Source organism: Trachinotus anak, unplaced genomic scaffold, assembly GCF_046630095.1.
Source record: "Trachinotus anak isolate AG129_WGS33_773 ecotype Australia unplaced genomic scaffold, CSIRO_AGI_Tana_v1 ptg000019l, whole genome shotgun sequence".
Lineage (NCBI taxonomy): Eukaryota > Metazoa > Chordata > Actinopteri > Carangiformes > Carangidae > Trachinotus > Trachinotus anak.
In genome coordinates, this window is record NW_027273870.1 from 21081418 (window position 1) to 21097842 (window position 16425).

General features: G+C 38.5%; 1 long non-coding RNA gene across 3 annotated transcripts in view; it reads right to left on the reverse strand.

The window, feature by feature from the left end:
* Positions 1-16425, reverse strand: part of LOC139636840 (uncharacterized) — a 167087-nt gene that overhangs the window by 67957 nt on the left and 82705 nt on the right. Inside the window, exon 6 of one of the 3 annotated variants that reach the window (XR_011694477.1) lies at positions 13285-15054. The exons of the other annotated variants lie outside the window; for them this stretch is intronic. This is a non-coding gene — a long non-coding RNA (uncharacterized lncRNA). Of the gene's footprint in view, positions 1-13284; positions 15055-16425 lie in introns of those variants that run through there. 3 annotated transcript variants of the gene reach the window in all.

Below are 16425 nucleotides of genomic sequence, written 5' to 3' on the forward strand. Positions count from 1 at the left end.
ACAGACAGAGACAGGCTGACAGACCTGGGCCTGCCAAGCGACGTGGCGCTCACTCTTTAAGTGCAACAGACACCTCCTCTCTGACTACAGAACTAACACTATGCCACGCGCACGCACAATAGGATGAATAATTGATCGGCCTGGGGCTTGCGTGTTAAGAACAGAGGAGGCGTGCCAGTAGCGTTTTCACTTCAAATTTGTATTGTCTTTAGTCTCCGCCAGCCATCTACATTTCTAACACCTGCCTCAGTCAGATGTGCGCTGGTGCACTAGCCCCGGAACTATCTTTCATCTGGCACACACTGTTACTGGAAGAAGAGGAAAAAACACACACTTTCAAGAGATCATTATCTAGTAGGGAAACCAGGACACAAGTTCGATAGCTTCCCTCTTTCCTCCCACCTCCACCGGCAGTAACCTTTGTTAGATCATTTCAACACCTGCAACATTTTTTTTTCAAAACAGAAAAGAGGCTTCTCCCTTGCAAAGGTTTTACACCTTAGCTGTGAAAAATGTAAAGTGTATTTCAAGTCTAAACATCAGATATTAAATGTGCCAATACAAGTAAACTGAAACCCTTTCCTGAAACAAAAACATCAAAAAGTAAGACAGCATAATCATATGAATGTTCAAGTGGCAGCATCAGAGTTCACTTTTCAAAACTTCTCTATGACTTCTTAAGAATTGGGTGATATTTCTCATATTCATAGAACTAGTTACTCTTGATAATGTGCAAATTTTCTGGCTAAACTTAGTTAAAATACATTGTCACTATTTATAAAGAGGCTATGCTGTGCTCAGTGCATGACAAAAATATATTTCTGAGGCATTTAATTGTGTCGCTAAAGGATTGTAAGCTCACTCTTATCTTGATATATACTGAGGTAAAGCGCTGTTTATTTGGCACCTATTATCAGAAAAAGCTTATTATTTCATAACAATTTTCCTGATGAAAGTTTCTAGCTTGACTCTAATGAGAGACCTGGGAATGATCTGATTTTCTATGTTCTCAAAAGGTTAAATAATAATAGAAAGACAATGATGTAATGTATACACATAAAAAGAGCTACAGCAAATGACCCCCTCATGTGTTTAACATCTAAAAACATTGACATGTCTGAGCTTTACAAAAAAAAAAAAGTGTATGAAAAGGAAAACCATCAACATGAGCTAATACTTTTGACTTTAATACTTCCCATCCACGTTTTTATCCTCGCTGAAAAATCCCTGAATAAGCAATAAGCCCGATTCAGTCTATATGCATTATACATTAAGCGATTAAAAACTCTAAATCTTTACTGCGCCCAAACTAACTAGGGGTCATTTGGTTTTTGAGGATGTGGTCCATCCTCTTATCTTGTCTCTTGAATAACCAAACCGTTTGCGTTTCACAGACGACCTTTCTGAACCCTTTGAAAGTCTGCGCTTTTTTCTGCCTTTCTATTTTTGATTTTCTTCCCTTTCTGTGCAATAACTTTAAAATGTCTCAAGATTTCTTTAGATGGTATAAAATCAAATTTATATTTTATCCTTCAAAAGAGTTTTCTTGGTGTTCACCTTTATATAATATATATGACAAACTTAGGTTATCAAGTTTAGCTTTTCATATGTTTTTAACTTATAAACCTAACATTCTATCTGAAAGCGTGAACAGTGAAGTTAAGACATGCATCTGACATAATCATTAGTATCATTCATCATTAGTAACATTCAAACCCAAAGAAGATAAGCCCTAACTCAAAAAGAGAAAACCTTACGCTACAGCAATTGTTTCATATTTTAAAGTTCTTCTTCTTCTTCTCCTCCTTCTTCTTGAGTTAGATGAGAAGATAGATACATTTGAACTTAGCTTAGCATAAAGACTGGAAAGAGTTAGTTAGAGTTAGAGTTAGAGTTAGAGTTTGCTTAATTTGTACAAAAACCTAAATGTATGAACAACACATAGCGTTTTTTTTTTGTTTTGTTTTGTTCTTTTTGTTTGGGAGGTTATGCAGGACTATTTCATGGTCACGTGTAGTAGTAACTTCCTTGATTTTTTTTTTTTTTTTTTTTTTTTTTTTTTTTTTTAGATATGAGAGGGTTATCAATTTTTCTTGAAGAGAACCGGAATAGGAGTCTGTCCCAAAATGTCAAACTACTCCTTTCAGCTTAAGGTACGGCGAAGAACATAAAGTTCTTTCTGAAAGTGTCTAATAAGTTCCATCACTGCCTTGACTTGCCTGCCAAGCTGTTCATAACTATGTAATGTCCTCATGCATTATAAAGATCTGGCCACGATTGAAAACAGCACAGTCAAAAACAACAAGTGATCAAAGATCCTGAAGTTGACTGAAGAGGAACTGAGATGGCTTGACCTTAAACATACTTGGGTTCCCTGATGGACACAACAACCAACTCCCTCCTCAGTAAACAGTCCTGTAATATTAAACACAGAGGACGTCAAAGGGCTCTAATGTTTGCTCCTCTCTGCTGTGGATTGGGATGTTTTGCCCAGGGTCGGCGTCCCACCATTATGACATCACTCAGAACCCGAGCAGGAGACTATCAAAGGCGCTGCGGTGGTGTATCGTATTCATCAATTGAAAATATTCATATGCATATACACCCTTGCCACCCTAGAAGGGAAGCATCTCCTTTTTAAAGGCAGAAATCCACTGGCAACACATGAAAAGTTACAAAACATCAAATAAGGCACTGGGAAAAGAAAATTAAAAATACAAAACGCTGGGGTGAAATGGAAGACGTGTTAAAAGAAGAGGAAATTCTTTAAAAGTGTAATGATTGAGCAGCGCCTGATTAATCAGCGATGGCTTTCTCGGGTAACTGTCCAACATTACTTTTGATTTAGCGTGCTGGGCGATCAATAGAAAGAGCTCGAGGTGGTGTTTCTAATTAAGGTAATTCATGGTCTGGCTGATATGGGTAAATTACAAATTGCTTTGCACATGTAGATACACATCATGTGAACGTCTCATCAATTAAGTTGAGTTTGCTGGTTTTATGTTTCCTGTATCCTGAAGATTGAATTGTATGATGGAATTGTAATCTAACTATTTTCTACTCAGTTCATTTGTTAGTACGTAGCAGATTATGATGATATATTTAGAAAAGAGGCAAGTGAATGATTATGATTTAACTTGCGTGATTCAATCAACATTAGGGGATCAGGGATTGTCTGAGCATTTTGATACATACAATCAGAGTCTGTTTGTTCGTTCCGTCTTTAACAATACCCCTGAAGTTTAAACCCTCATTATCTTTTCTAAGAAGTAGTTCAACGTTGTGTGGGAAATGCTCATCTGCTTTCTTGTTGAGCGTTAGATGAGAAGATGCCTGTCCATTTTAAGTGAAGCCACAGCCAGGAGACAGTGAGTTTGCCTTAAGTAAGAATACAGCCTGGAAACAGGCGGGAAACAGCTAGCCAGGCTCTGTCTAAAGGTTACAGCACCTCAACACCTCTAAAGCTCACCAATTAACATCTTATAGCTTGTACTTTATTCCTGGAGTCTTGTCATCACTGTGAGGTTGCTGGGTAACCAGAGAGAGCAATAGTACGGCCCATAACCCCACGCAAACTCTTACTTTTCACACTTCACTTATGTGGATTATGACATGTTGACTAATGAGCTTTCGAAGTGCTGTTAGGCTATTTATGTTACCTTTGGATACAGTCAGGCTAGATGTTTTGTATGCTAAGATAAGCTAACCTGCAGCTTGCTTTAGCTTGCTTGCTTCAGATTTAATGTAAATTTACATTCTACCATACAGAAACCTACTGTAAATTTCACTGTCAGGTTAAAAACACACAAAGTGAAAGGAAGTGTATTTATGTCAGGATGTTAAGGCCCCTGTCCGGCAGGTCTGAGACATCACTTGTGAAAATCCCTATCTTTTTATTGGCGGCTCTTAGATGGACAAGATTTAATGGAAACGGCGAATGTTGAACCTACTGAGGATCAAAGAGGCTTGACAGCAGGTGACTGATTCTTCACCGGAAAACAAAACCTCAGGCCTCCAATGGTCAACAGAGGGGGAAAAAAAGATTTCTTTGTGTCTCCTACATGATAGTACATATGGAATTTTAATGATTTGACTCTGGAAAATTTCTCCTCCTTTTCAACTCTACCAATTTATGGAAACAGTGTCTAACTCATTCTGAAATCATGCAAGCCATATGGATATCCAGTAAACAAATTTCATCTTGAATCTAGTAAGAAACATGTTACTGTATATAAATGCATACATGTCAAATGCAAAAGCTAATCTACAGAAAGGTACCACATCAGGCTACATTTGCAACTATTTCATCGTAAATACCAAAAAGATGGAGAAAAATTTTACCAATTTCGTGATGCAAGAATTTGATTTAGCACAGTGTTTGGCTAAAACAAAGGTGCTGGGGAGTCTAGAGACATGATGAAATATAGATATCTGAGTTCAGGGTGAGCAGGCTGGTTTATGTGTGTGATGCATTCTCTTTGTTGGAGAGGGAAAACAGCTGCATTCAACATCTGTAAGATAAGGCAGTAAACACCAGTTCACCACTAATTCAAAGCAGTTCTGTTTGTCCACTGCCACTCCACAACAAAATGATATCAATTGAATAACTGCAAATCTTGCTGTTTAGTGTATAATCGAGGCGTCTTGTGTTACCAAAGGCCTCCGAGCCACTATTAAACCCGGAGACTTTACTGTGATGGGGCTGCGATGTAGTGCAAGGCATCAAAAAACACAAGGTGCCACGTTCTCAAACACAGAGGTAGGTTAAGTGGCAAAGAATGGCAGAAAACGGCAGTCATTTCAGAACGCCGCTGCTGTGCTGCATGCTTATGCCAGCAGAAATGGCTTATACATACAACCCCATGAATATGCAATTTCTGTATGAAGAGTTTGACAACAAAGGGCCCACCACATAGTTTCTGATGAGGCTAGATTGTCTGTGTTTGTGAGTCTATGTATGTGTGTGTGTGTGAGTGTGTGCGTACAGATCTGCAGATTTCTACCATTCTGTCCTACTTACATCTCTGATAATGTCAAATTAGAGAAGTGCAGAAATAGGAATGGTGTTTCGAAAAGCTGATCTGTTTTCACCATGGCCTTTACCATGGTCAGAAATATTTGGCACAATTAAGAACTAAATAAACAAATCAATAACAGTCAGGATAAAAATCTAGTCTCTTCCATTTGTTTCTTCCTCAAACTGAAAACACTAACCTACGTATAGTAAATGGCTCTCATCTCCCAGAGTGTTAGACTTCAAAACTCTAAACCAATGGAGGTGAAGGACTCCATGTTTAGAGCCATGTTTAAAGAACACAGCAATAAACAATAACAATGAATCATCCTAAATTTCTAAATACCGGTAAATAATATTTTATTCTAGATTACTAAACAAGGACTACTATTTACTAATTACTATTCAGGATTTGGTTTTTATTGGAGTCGAGTGGTGTATTTTGTGAACAGCTGTGTAATAATCTAAAACGTCAAATACTGTAAGTGAATCTTTATAAAAATGTATAGATGGTGAAAGAGAAGCAGATTTGATGAAAAAAATACACTCTGCTGTAGAAGAAGACTTATAATACAGATTTTAAAAATAAACTTCATAAATGAATGCTATGGTACCACTTTCAAATAAGAAAGCCTTAAAAGAGGTTTATAAGTTTACCAATGCTGCATGGATGAGCTATAAACCCTTTAAAATAACAGTTGCCAGGTTGTAGAAACTTCCAATGGACCATTTGACCACCTACCCCCTGCACAGTGCTGCAGACCATCTGGAGCATCTTTTAACGACTTGGTCGCTGATTACAACCCACACCACTCTTTATCAATGATTTTGTAATGTTTATAATGAGAGCTGATTTAATAATTTTTACTTGTGGCTTGTTAAAAGTGAGAAACTCATGGCACCCTACACTGATGACTTTATTAATGATGTATTGACTGAATTTACCAGACAGATCTTTTAAACCCTGACGACCCAAAAGTTGTTCTTATCTATAAAGCATTAGTAATTGATTTGATCACACTGATAAACCAATTAATGACAAATTATAAAGCCTCTATAAAGGGAGGCTTATTATAAAGTCATACTAACACTTTTTTGACAACATTAGCAATACATTTACATGCACTTAAATATATAATAATAAATGATATAACTCACGTCTTAGTTCACACTGTTTCTTCCTTCATATTTGGGTTTAAATACAAAATCAAGATGGTTCTAATAGGAGATACTGTCTATAACATTCAGAAAATGTTCTGATCTCTACACTAAAGTCTTTGAGTAGATTTTTAAATTTACAAATGGTGTGCCACTCAAGTTTTAAGCAGAATTGTAATTGGGCTGACCATTTGTTTAGAATAGCCAAACAGCCGATGAATGATGATGGGTTGGGTCACAGTGTTACAATGTGACTACAGTGGTGACATGATGAGGGATGAGGGTGACCCATGAGAATCAAAAGGAAACTGATGTCATGAATTCTGCTTCACTCCAGTGTAGTCCTACTGCAATACGACTACAATTACAATGTGCTTGATAATGTAAAAGAAAAAGAAAAAGAAATGCTTTCAGATGAACACATTTCAAACCAATATGCAGATAATGTTCGTATAAAAAAAAAAAAATTACATTTTCTAAACTATGGCAATTTTAACACACCAGGTTGTGCCACATTTCATAAAGTTGATTGGTAATATAATTCTTTTTGCAATATTATTTCCAAAAGATTTTTTTTTTTTTTTTTTTTCAGGTTATCTAGCCCAAATTATTCCACAAAATCTCAAAGTGCTTCTCCTTGAACTTTATTTCTACATTCATACTCGACTTTTACTTTAATTTTACAGTTCACTTCTTCTCCAAAGCCCTGGTAAAATAGCTCTCCTTATGACTTAAGCAGAATTGACAATTAGCCTGCTTGCTGGAGCAGAGGTCTCTGCAGTGGGTCCCTGATGGTACTGTACGGCAGATGAAGAGATTGAACCACCACCATCAATGGTTGCCTGTCTGAGATTGGCTGCTGTAATTGGTACCCACTCTGTAACACTCACATTCCATCACACTTTATTAACGCCCGTCATCCAGTCAAAAGCTAATCTTTTATTCTGTTTTCCAATTATTGTAAAGTGGCGGGGTTTAAATGAGGAGGAGGAGATAATGAAATTAACTTCCTAACTTAGAGCAATTCTCTATGGCACAATGATCAGATATTCTCTTGGTCTGGGAAATGTATGCTAATTTTATGCATCTATCATTAGTTATTACCATTGCAGCAACATAAAACACAGTTTTCTTGAACAATTAGACTTAAAATGCTGCATTTTAATCAGTCAGGGGAGGCTTGCATGCATATTAAAACTGCTGTAATTGAAAAGTCTGAACTTTTGACACTTCTTGAAGCAAGTGTTTGACAGCAGTGACAGTTTGTTTACATCCTGCTGTGTCTGTGTTCAGTTTCAAAGATTCTTTCGTAATACCTGAGAGCAACCATGGGGAATACTCCAGGGCTTTTTTCTACTCTGCTTGTCTATTGTTGGTACTTCAATATTATTTTTTCTTGTCACACATTTTAAGCGTTTTGGTTGTTGGATTTTTTTTTTCTTGTTTTTGGGATAAGTAAAAGGATAGTTTGGTCTTTGTTAATGTAACAATCAACTATGCTGAAACCTTGCAAGGACCCATTTATACTGTCACAAACATAATTAAGACATACACAAGACAAAGCTCTGAGTTTGTGCTGCCAAATTACTTATTAATGGACAACAATACATTCAGTACATGTGTACCTCCCCTTGTACCAGTAATCTAAAATCACCCTAATTAGACATAAGGATGAGATTTTGCAGAAAAAGATTAAGTATACAGTCAAAAGCTGAAACAATTGGTTAATTAATTGATTGACAGAGTGACAATGTGAGGATTTTCTGCTTTTCTCTTTTTTTTTAAATTACTCTACACAGAATATGTTTTGGTCTGTATGTCAGATTTTAAAAAAGATATGAATATGAAATATGAATAGGTCAACTTGGGCTTTAGGAAATTGTGGTGACCATTCTCACTATTATCTGACATTTCATAGACCCAAACAATGAACTGAGAAAATAATCATCAGATTAATCGATAATGAAAAGAATCATTAGTTGAAGCCCAAGTTTCTCTGTATTTCCTGACATTGATTTTTCTTCTATTTAAAGTATTTCCAAGTAGTGGAATAAATAATTTGAGAGTTTTCCTATCACACAGACAGCAAACACCCTTTTTGGGTACCAGCAGCAGCAGCTCTGTTGCACAGCAAATTAATTTGGTTTCGCTTAACTAATGAATCTAACACTCAATAAGCACCCCCTCCCTTCTTTTCTTTGCCACAGGCCCAGAGCTCCGAGGCCCCCAGATGAGCTACCATCCCCATCCAGCTCATCAGTCACCCTGGGCAGTCTCTCCCCAAACGGGACCCCCTGATGCCCAGTAATGGCTGTTTGATGACCCTCATAAAAGGAGTCAATGTATTGATGGAACCCTTTGAGGACAGACCTAATTTGTATGAGGATCAATTCAGCCAATTCATAAGAAGAGAACCAGCGGATGGAGAGGAGGGTGTGTGTGTGTGTGTGTGTGTGTGTGTGTGTGTGTGTGTGGGAGGGCTCAAGACTTCAAAACATAACATTACACCTGTGACCTCGCATATCCAGCTGCATGTTTGCGTTGACATACACAATTTGTTTTAATGATAGTCTGTCGTGTTATTATTAAATAATTGAATCCCTCTCAGATCAGATTACCATGTAAAGGACTGCACGTTATATTATGCGTGTCACTGCTGTCTGTCACGCACGCTGCTTTATGTCATCAATTTTTATGAGTGGGCTACGTGCATATATGGGTGATCTATTCAGGGTATTATGAAGCTCCAAAAATCATGGTTTAATCTCTCATTCCATTATAAACTGAATTCAAATAAAAATAGCACTGACAGATAATTACTGTATCTATCAAATTGACAGAACAATCATTTAGTGCATTTGTCTACAGATAACCAAAACAGGAAGGCCTCACTAGACAACAGCAGCTGGGATTCAAGAGAAAAAGGAGACTAGGAGGAAAAAGGAGAAAGTTTAATCCTCTTTCATGCTTTGGAAATATAAAATAATACAATACAATGCCTAAATGAGCCAAAATAGTTTCTTTAAATGCAGTAAATTTCAAAGCTCAAACATAATCCCACACAACAGGCAAGATTAATTCATTTTCTTGAGTCATAGAGGGCTGAACTGTAAGAGACAGTGGTTCTAATCAGGTGTGTAGCTGAGGTGATCCTCCAGATATTGCTCTCAGAATAATCAGTGTCTGGGTGAAGCCCTGCTGCCCTGGCCTCTGCTTACCTAATGAGACCCCATGCCCGTGATTTCTCAGCGTGCTCCGGCTCACCAGCCCACTCCTGCTCCACCCAGGGAAAAGAAGAAGAAGACGAGAAGTAAGAGGAGGAGGAGGAGGAGGAGGAGAAGGAGGGGGCAATGAATCCAAATGCAGCCCCCCCCCCGTCTTCCCTCCCATATCATTTGCATGTGCAGAATCAGGAATGATATCCACAGAGAACCAGTCAGGAGGGAGAGCTGGAGAACAAAAAAAAAAAAAAAAAAGAAAGAAAGAAAAGAAAAAGAAGAGTAGGCAGAGGCATAGAGGTGTGCTCTCTGGCCACAAATGCTTCCAGAATTGGGTCAGGTTTTTCTGTCTTCATCCTCAGGAAAAGTGAAAGAAGTGATAAATAAAATTAGCCACCAAAGAGTTCCTGTCTTCTGAAAGCGATGAGGGTGGGGAAGGTGGAAGGTGGCAGTTGAAGTCATAGGAAAGACAAACAAAAAAAATGGGCAGACGCAGAGGGGTAGGGGTGGGGGGAATGAGGGAAGATAGGAGGTTTTTTTTTGAATGGAATCCAATGGCAGGTCCTGATGGTGAGGAGAGGAGAGAGTGGAGAGCCCCAGTGTCTGCAGCTCCAAAAGAGGATGTGATGAGACTGCATGGCTAATGAAGCAGCGCTCCTCTCTGGCTCCACAGAGAGCCCAGCCTTTTCTTATTCCCATTCATCATTAATTCAAGAACGTTGATAATTTCATTAGTTTTTTTTCCCGCGCATTTTCCAGGGCCTTTATCAATAAATGATGGGCAATGGACCAGGGGCTGCCCCTGCTTAGCTAAACACACACTTCTCTCTCCATTTCTTTTTTTCCCCCTTTCCTTCTCTTTCATACTAGCAAATGTGGATTTGTATAGTATGGAAAAAAGAGGGGGCAGCACACTCCAAACTCAGAATAAGCTCTAAGTCTAAAATAAGTCTTCGGCCATAACCTAAGCCGGTCAGAAGAAGACAGAGGTCGTGGGTGAAAGTTTTTCTATGGGCCGCCTTCTTTTCTCTCCGAGGACATTTTATCACAGAGGTGTAAATAATATGGCTGAATTCCATTTAGCTGTTTCAGTTTCACAGTCCTGTAACTCTTACTGAGACACCTAAACAGAACAGAGCTAATGCTAATGTTATCATAACTTCTGTGCTTTTCCTATTTTGACAACTGAAAATATCTGCTGTTCACACATTCAGTCAGAGCTAAGAATCGACTGAGTTCTTTTTATTGTTGACTGGGTCTCTCATTTTCATAAGTGCTAACTATTTTTATTTCATTTATTTATTAACTTTGTACCAACATGTACATGTACCAGTCTTTAAAACTGATCAAATTTACATGCAAAAAAAAATTTGCCTTTGCTAATTTTCAAGACCACATAAAATGTTAAGTAAGATGAGATAATTACTATGACACTAGTTTAGTCAGTATATTAACCCTCCTTGCCATGGTATCTTATGCAAAACTGAAACCAGATCAGTCCCACCTTAGTCATGGTATAAACAATATTATAGTAACTGTTTTTTTAAACAGGAAAGTGCCTTTGTGTCTCTCTAAGATTAAATATTTCTTTTACAACAGTATGTTGGCCTATGCCACAGCAGCACAAAATATACAAGATAGACATTTATAAAGACAACATTTGTTGTTTATAACTGAATAACAAATGGAACAAAAAACTGATGAAATATGAAAAAACATGCAAAGACAAATTTATTCATACCTGGTCCACTAAACAAGCCCAGAGGACATTAACACAGGGTCTCCGACTCACTCGTCTTGTTTTGTTGCACTCACTTACTAATTTCTCTTGCAGACCTCCCCAGTTTGTCTCTGCATTTGTGCCTTTGTTTACTACTAACAGTGTTGTAAAAAATTAGCCTGTTCTGTTAAAATGGGCTTTGAAATCATGATTTACAATGTCTGACTAACACTGTAAAAAACAAAAAAAAGGAGAAGGTGCATTCTGGGACCAATCATCCTGGGATCTAACATATGGCACTTGCAGTGACACAGGGGGCATCTCAGGTAAATAAACCAGTATCTGGCACACTACAGTAGAGTCTGTCTTGGCACCGTTGTAGTGACATAGGGAGCTTGGCCAGGGTATACATGTATGCACACACACAGACACACACACTCACACACATACACACATACACACACAGAGCTAGGTTGGGGGCTCTGAGGGGCTGGATCCAGGGATTACTCTAACCACATTTATTTATTAACTCTCAATTAAGTATGGGTGTCCCAGGGCTTAGAGTGGCTTAGTGAGCAAGTGGGACCTCAAGCGCGTTTTGATGACAGTCAAGGCCCCTGATCTCAGTTCACTCCATTTTGCTGATTAAATATAAGCTTTTCATCTGTGGATACAATGCTATTAATTAAATCATTAGATGAGTGATTCACTTATGAGCAAAGGGAGCAGTGAAAAGAGAGACTCACACGAGTAGCTCACTGCAATAACTACTGAAATATTCATTAATAAAAAAAAAAAAAAAGATTGCCTAAATTCAATGACAAGGATTACATGTGTAGAGACCCTCTCTCTTCCTTCATAGGACCAGCCCCCTTCAGCATGGGCACATAGCCCCTTTTTGATCACTAGATAAAGGGATCGAACAAACGAAGGAATCACACACTAGTATAATAGGCATGTGCTGCTGCACACATACACACAAAGTTACAATGAGGCTATTAAGAATGTTGCATTTTAAACAGTTCTTTAATGAAATATGACCATGTAGTTGTAATAGCTTGCTCGGGGGAAGTAGGATCACTGTAAATGTAGAGGGTGAAAACAGAAATGCGTTTTTTGCTTCCCTGCTGAATTACAAGACAAACATGATGCAAAGCGTCCGTATTTGTAGTGCATCCCTCAGCTGATTAAGGGCACGTTCACGCACAGACACAGTGCTTGGGAGAAATGAAAATGTAATCCATGTACTTCAGTGGAAGGATGGGACTCACAGTATTCTGGTCGGGGGAGCACTGTAAGGTGGCTGCATTTTTTTGACAAAAAGCATGAGTTGAAAAAAGTTGAAAAGAGTTTAACTTTTGAGTATTAAACAATTATATCAATTGTCAAATCAATTTGACAATTGATATAATTGTCCCCCCCGTTTAGTACAGCTTTAATAGTTTGACAGTGTATTTTAAGACAGAAGTTTGTGTTTCTGGTTCATTTCATTACAGTTAGATTTCTGGGGAGTGGAATTTTGAGACATTTGGCTTCAACATAGCTGAGTTGTCCACCTATAGTTGCTACCTCTGAGATCCTTAACTTATCTGAAAGCATTAAAAATTGTCTTGATAATATGTTATTAAATGTCCTTTATCTGAGATTGTTCTTTAAATGTTCTTTTACATATTGCTTTTATTAAACCAAGGGTTAGGGTTAGGGTTATAAATGTATAAATGTTATAAATTAATATATTATAAATAGGGGTGTATAAACCCCTATGCCTGATGTTAAATTAAACAATATACTTAACATTATCTACTTTTTGATATATTCCATTGCATTTTCAAATCACTGCATAGATGGAATAGGAGTGTGCAACGAGAAGAAGAAAAGTACTTGTGTGAAGTGAAGAGAAGGTTTGTAGGAGGCAGCAGTAGAGGCTGATAGCTGCAGACAGCTACAGCACTCTGTGAGGTGTAATATGAAACAAAGCTGCAGGTTCTTCTTTACTGCAAGACACCTCTTTCACCTCTCGCTGACATGAGAGCACAGGAGTTAGGTGAGGAGTTGGCTGTGATAGATGGACAGGCAAAGGGAAAGAGATACAGAAAGGCAATGGAAAAAACTGCGAGAAGGAAAGAGATGAAGAATTAAAGAGAGGGAGGGGGGGAGGCTTGTCTTTCAGGAGCCGACGTTCTGGGAGGCCTGTCGGAGGAGGTGAGTGCTGTGAGTGCAGATAGAGGCAGACTGAGCGAGCAGGTGAGGGAGAGAGAGACAAAGCGGGTCAAAGCTTCAACGCTGCCACCCAGGAAGCTAAAGGCCAGACAATCAGCATGGCAGGGACTACAGCTGTGTGAAGCTATGATGACTGAGCTACTGAAAAGACACTGACAACACACTGTACCTCTCTGTGTTGACAGCAAACAGCACTGCAGTTCATGTTCTTGAGGAAGGGAAAAAGATAGTTTGACATACAAAAAGATAGTTTGACATAAGTGTTGCCACCACATACGCTCATTACCATACAAAGATGCCTCTTGTTAAGGGGGGGTTCACAAAAATTAAAAAGAAACATTTTCTCTCTTACCCATAGAGATTTCTGGCCATGCAGATAGTTTTCATTTTATTTGTCCAGATTTTTTGTCTACAACAAAGACAGCCACACTTGCTAGCAGCTCTCTGAGGTTGCGTTAGTCAAAGTACTGGTCACTGAGGTTGCGTTATTATTTTAAGTGCAGTGTATTGTAGTAGTTAGGTATTGGAAAAAGTAACATTTTGACCTGGTGATAGCACTAGGTGTTCATCTAGAGGGAGGCATGAATGTCTGTACAAAATTTCATGTAAATCCATCCAACAGCTGTCAAGACATTTTATTCAATCCTTGAATCTGAAACCTATGGTGACACTAGACGAAAAGTCACCAAAGTCACAATTGTCTGTACAAAGTGTCATGCTAATCCATCCAACAGTTATAGATATTTCAGTCAGGACCAAAGAAGTCCTGATCAACTGACAGCCCAACATCGCCATTCCAAGACCCACAACACTAGTACAAAAATGATCTAAATAATCTAAATAATTATTATCTTCACACAGTTTTTCCTTCCAATGAAACAAGTATATGTGAAAATGGTTAACAGCACGTTCTGCAGATTAGTCAAAGAAACTGAGACATTGTCTCTAAAACAGCTGTTGCTGTTTGATTTCATTTAATGTCATTTTTCAGTCAGGTTCAACCAGGTTAGGATCCCTGGTTTTCACCCAGGTGGGTTGGCTTTGACTCCCAGCATGGGAACTAGTTTATGGACATCCAACTCCCTCAAAAAATTAGATCAAACATCCAAAGAGGTTGTCGCTTTATTCTGAAATAATAAATGCTTGTGATACCACAAATTACAAGTGGAATTAGGAGTCAAAGAGACTACTATCCCAACATCTGTAAACATAAAACCAAAGCATCTTCATCTCTAGACATCACTACAGATAAGAGAGAAGAAAGTACTGGATGTGTTGTTGTAATAAGATGAATTGACCTTTTAAAGGTAAAGTATTTGAACTAGAAGCCTGAAGATGAGTACAAATCAGTCTATAAACAAACAAAACCAAGGACAAATGGTCACACCAAGACTGAAGGGTGCACGGTTAACTCAAGAATGAGTGGCACTGATTAATTGCTCAATGTTATGTAGAATACAAATCTACAAACGACAATGCACTTGACTAATGTCTGGTTCATGGCTGCAAGGGAAACCAATGGCAGCGGTACAAAAGCAGATGAGAAGGATGCTCCTCCTGCCTAGATAGAGTTATGTGGTTTGAGCATCTGCCAGTTCACCACCCATAGGGGAGTGTCTGTGGGCTCTTCAAACACCCTGCGTGGGTCCTCCTCCTTTTGATGCTCCTGGAGAGGGAGAGGACAGGGGGAACAGGAGACACTCCTCCACACACGCTGCTGAGCTCTATTGGACCAGATGGGGGAAAAAACATGTAGGAAATAAAGAGGGAGAGAAAAACTGAAAAAGAAATTTACAGGTATTTTCTTGGTGTATTTGAGAAGCAGGAAAAGACAGTGTACTGTAAGTGAACTTTAAACTGCTTGGCTCTCAGTATTTGCAGATACCCTGAGTTCAGAATCTGTATCCCGAGAGAAAAAGTCAGATCTTTATCCTTAGAATCCTTAGCTATAATTTGTATTGAGGAGAATTGTGGAGGTCAACATGTGTATTCATTTTGTAGATTTGTTCATAGTATATTATCACTTAGTCACCTGGACTCCTGCATCTTTGATGTCCTTCTTCTCATTATGTCAGATACAATAAACTAAACAAAGTCTGCTGCCTCACTATTATTGTCCTTATAGATTAATATGTTGATTATTTTCTCAATTCATCATTTTGTCTATAAAAAGTTATACTTTTTGGCCAATCAACCATCCAAAACTCAAACATATTCAGTTTCCAATCATATTTGACTTAGAAAAGCAGCAAATCTTCACAATGAAGGACCAGAAACCTAACAATAGTTTACTGATTAATTTCCTGCAGATCGGCTGTGACAAATCCCTTCAGCTCTAAATTAAACAGCTAAAAACACAATATACAAAAGGATCTTGTTGCTTTGGTAAAGCTGCCAATACTGCCAATAAGTGCAAAGGACGGATGGACACACACACACACACACACACACACACACACACACAGATCACAGGGAAAGCATCACAGGAAGGGAGCAGTGAGGGGGTGAGAGGCGTGGGGGGTAAATGCCTTCTATAACTTTGAGTTTTTCTCTGTTTTATTGGTTGTTGAAAACAGACCCATAGTCAGCAGTTTTAACTCTGAGAGATGTCCTCTGGATAGGTTTACAGCAAAACCTGCACTCTGACTCTCTCTGTGTGTGTGTGTGTGTGTGTGTGTGTGTGTGTGTGGTGAGTGTTAATCTCTGGTTTTATTTTGAATTCAGAGCAATACCAACACCAAACAATGCACACAGACGTACAATCCTATTTGGACGACTGGGAGATCAAAAATGACTCCTCAAAGGATAACTTTTTGGGTAATTGACACGGTGCTTGTGAAAAAAACCAGAAAGAACCATAAATAAATGAATACATGAGGCTTTTGTGTGGTTTTGGGTGAGCACCTGGTATCAAACATGCTCACACCTTGCGGATAAAAGCCATGACAGAAAAATTACAGCAACAATCAGTTAAACCCTGTACAAGAGGAAAAGCTGTTTGACTGACAGCTGCAGGTGAGAGGTAAGCTATGGAGACCAGCAGTCAAATGGACAATGGAAGTCTCACCTGCGCTGACGTACAGATAAAAACATCT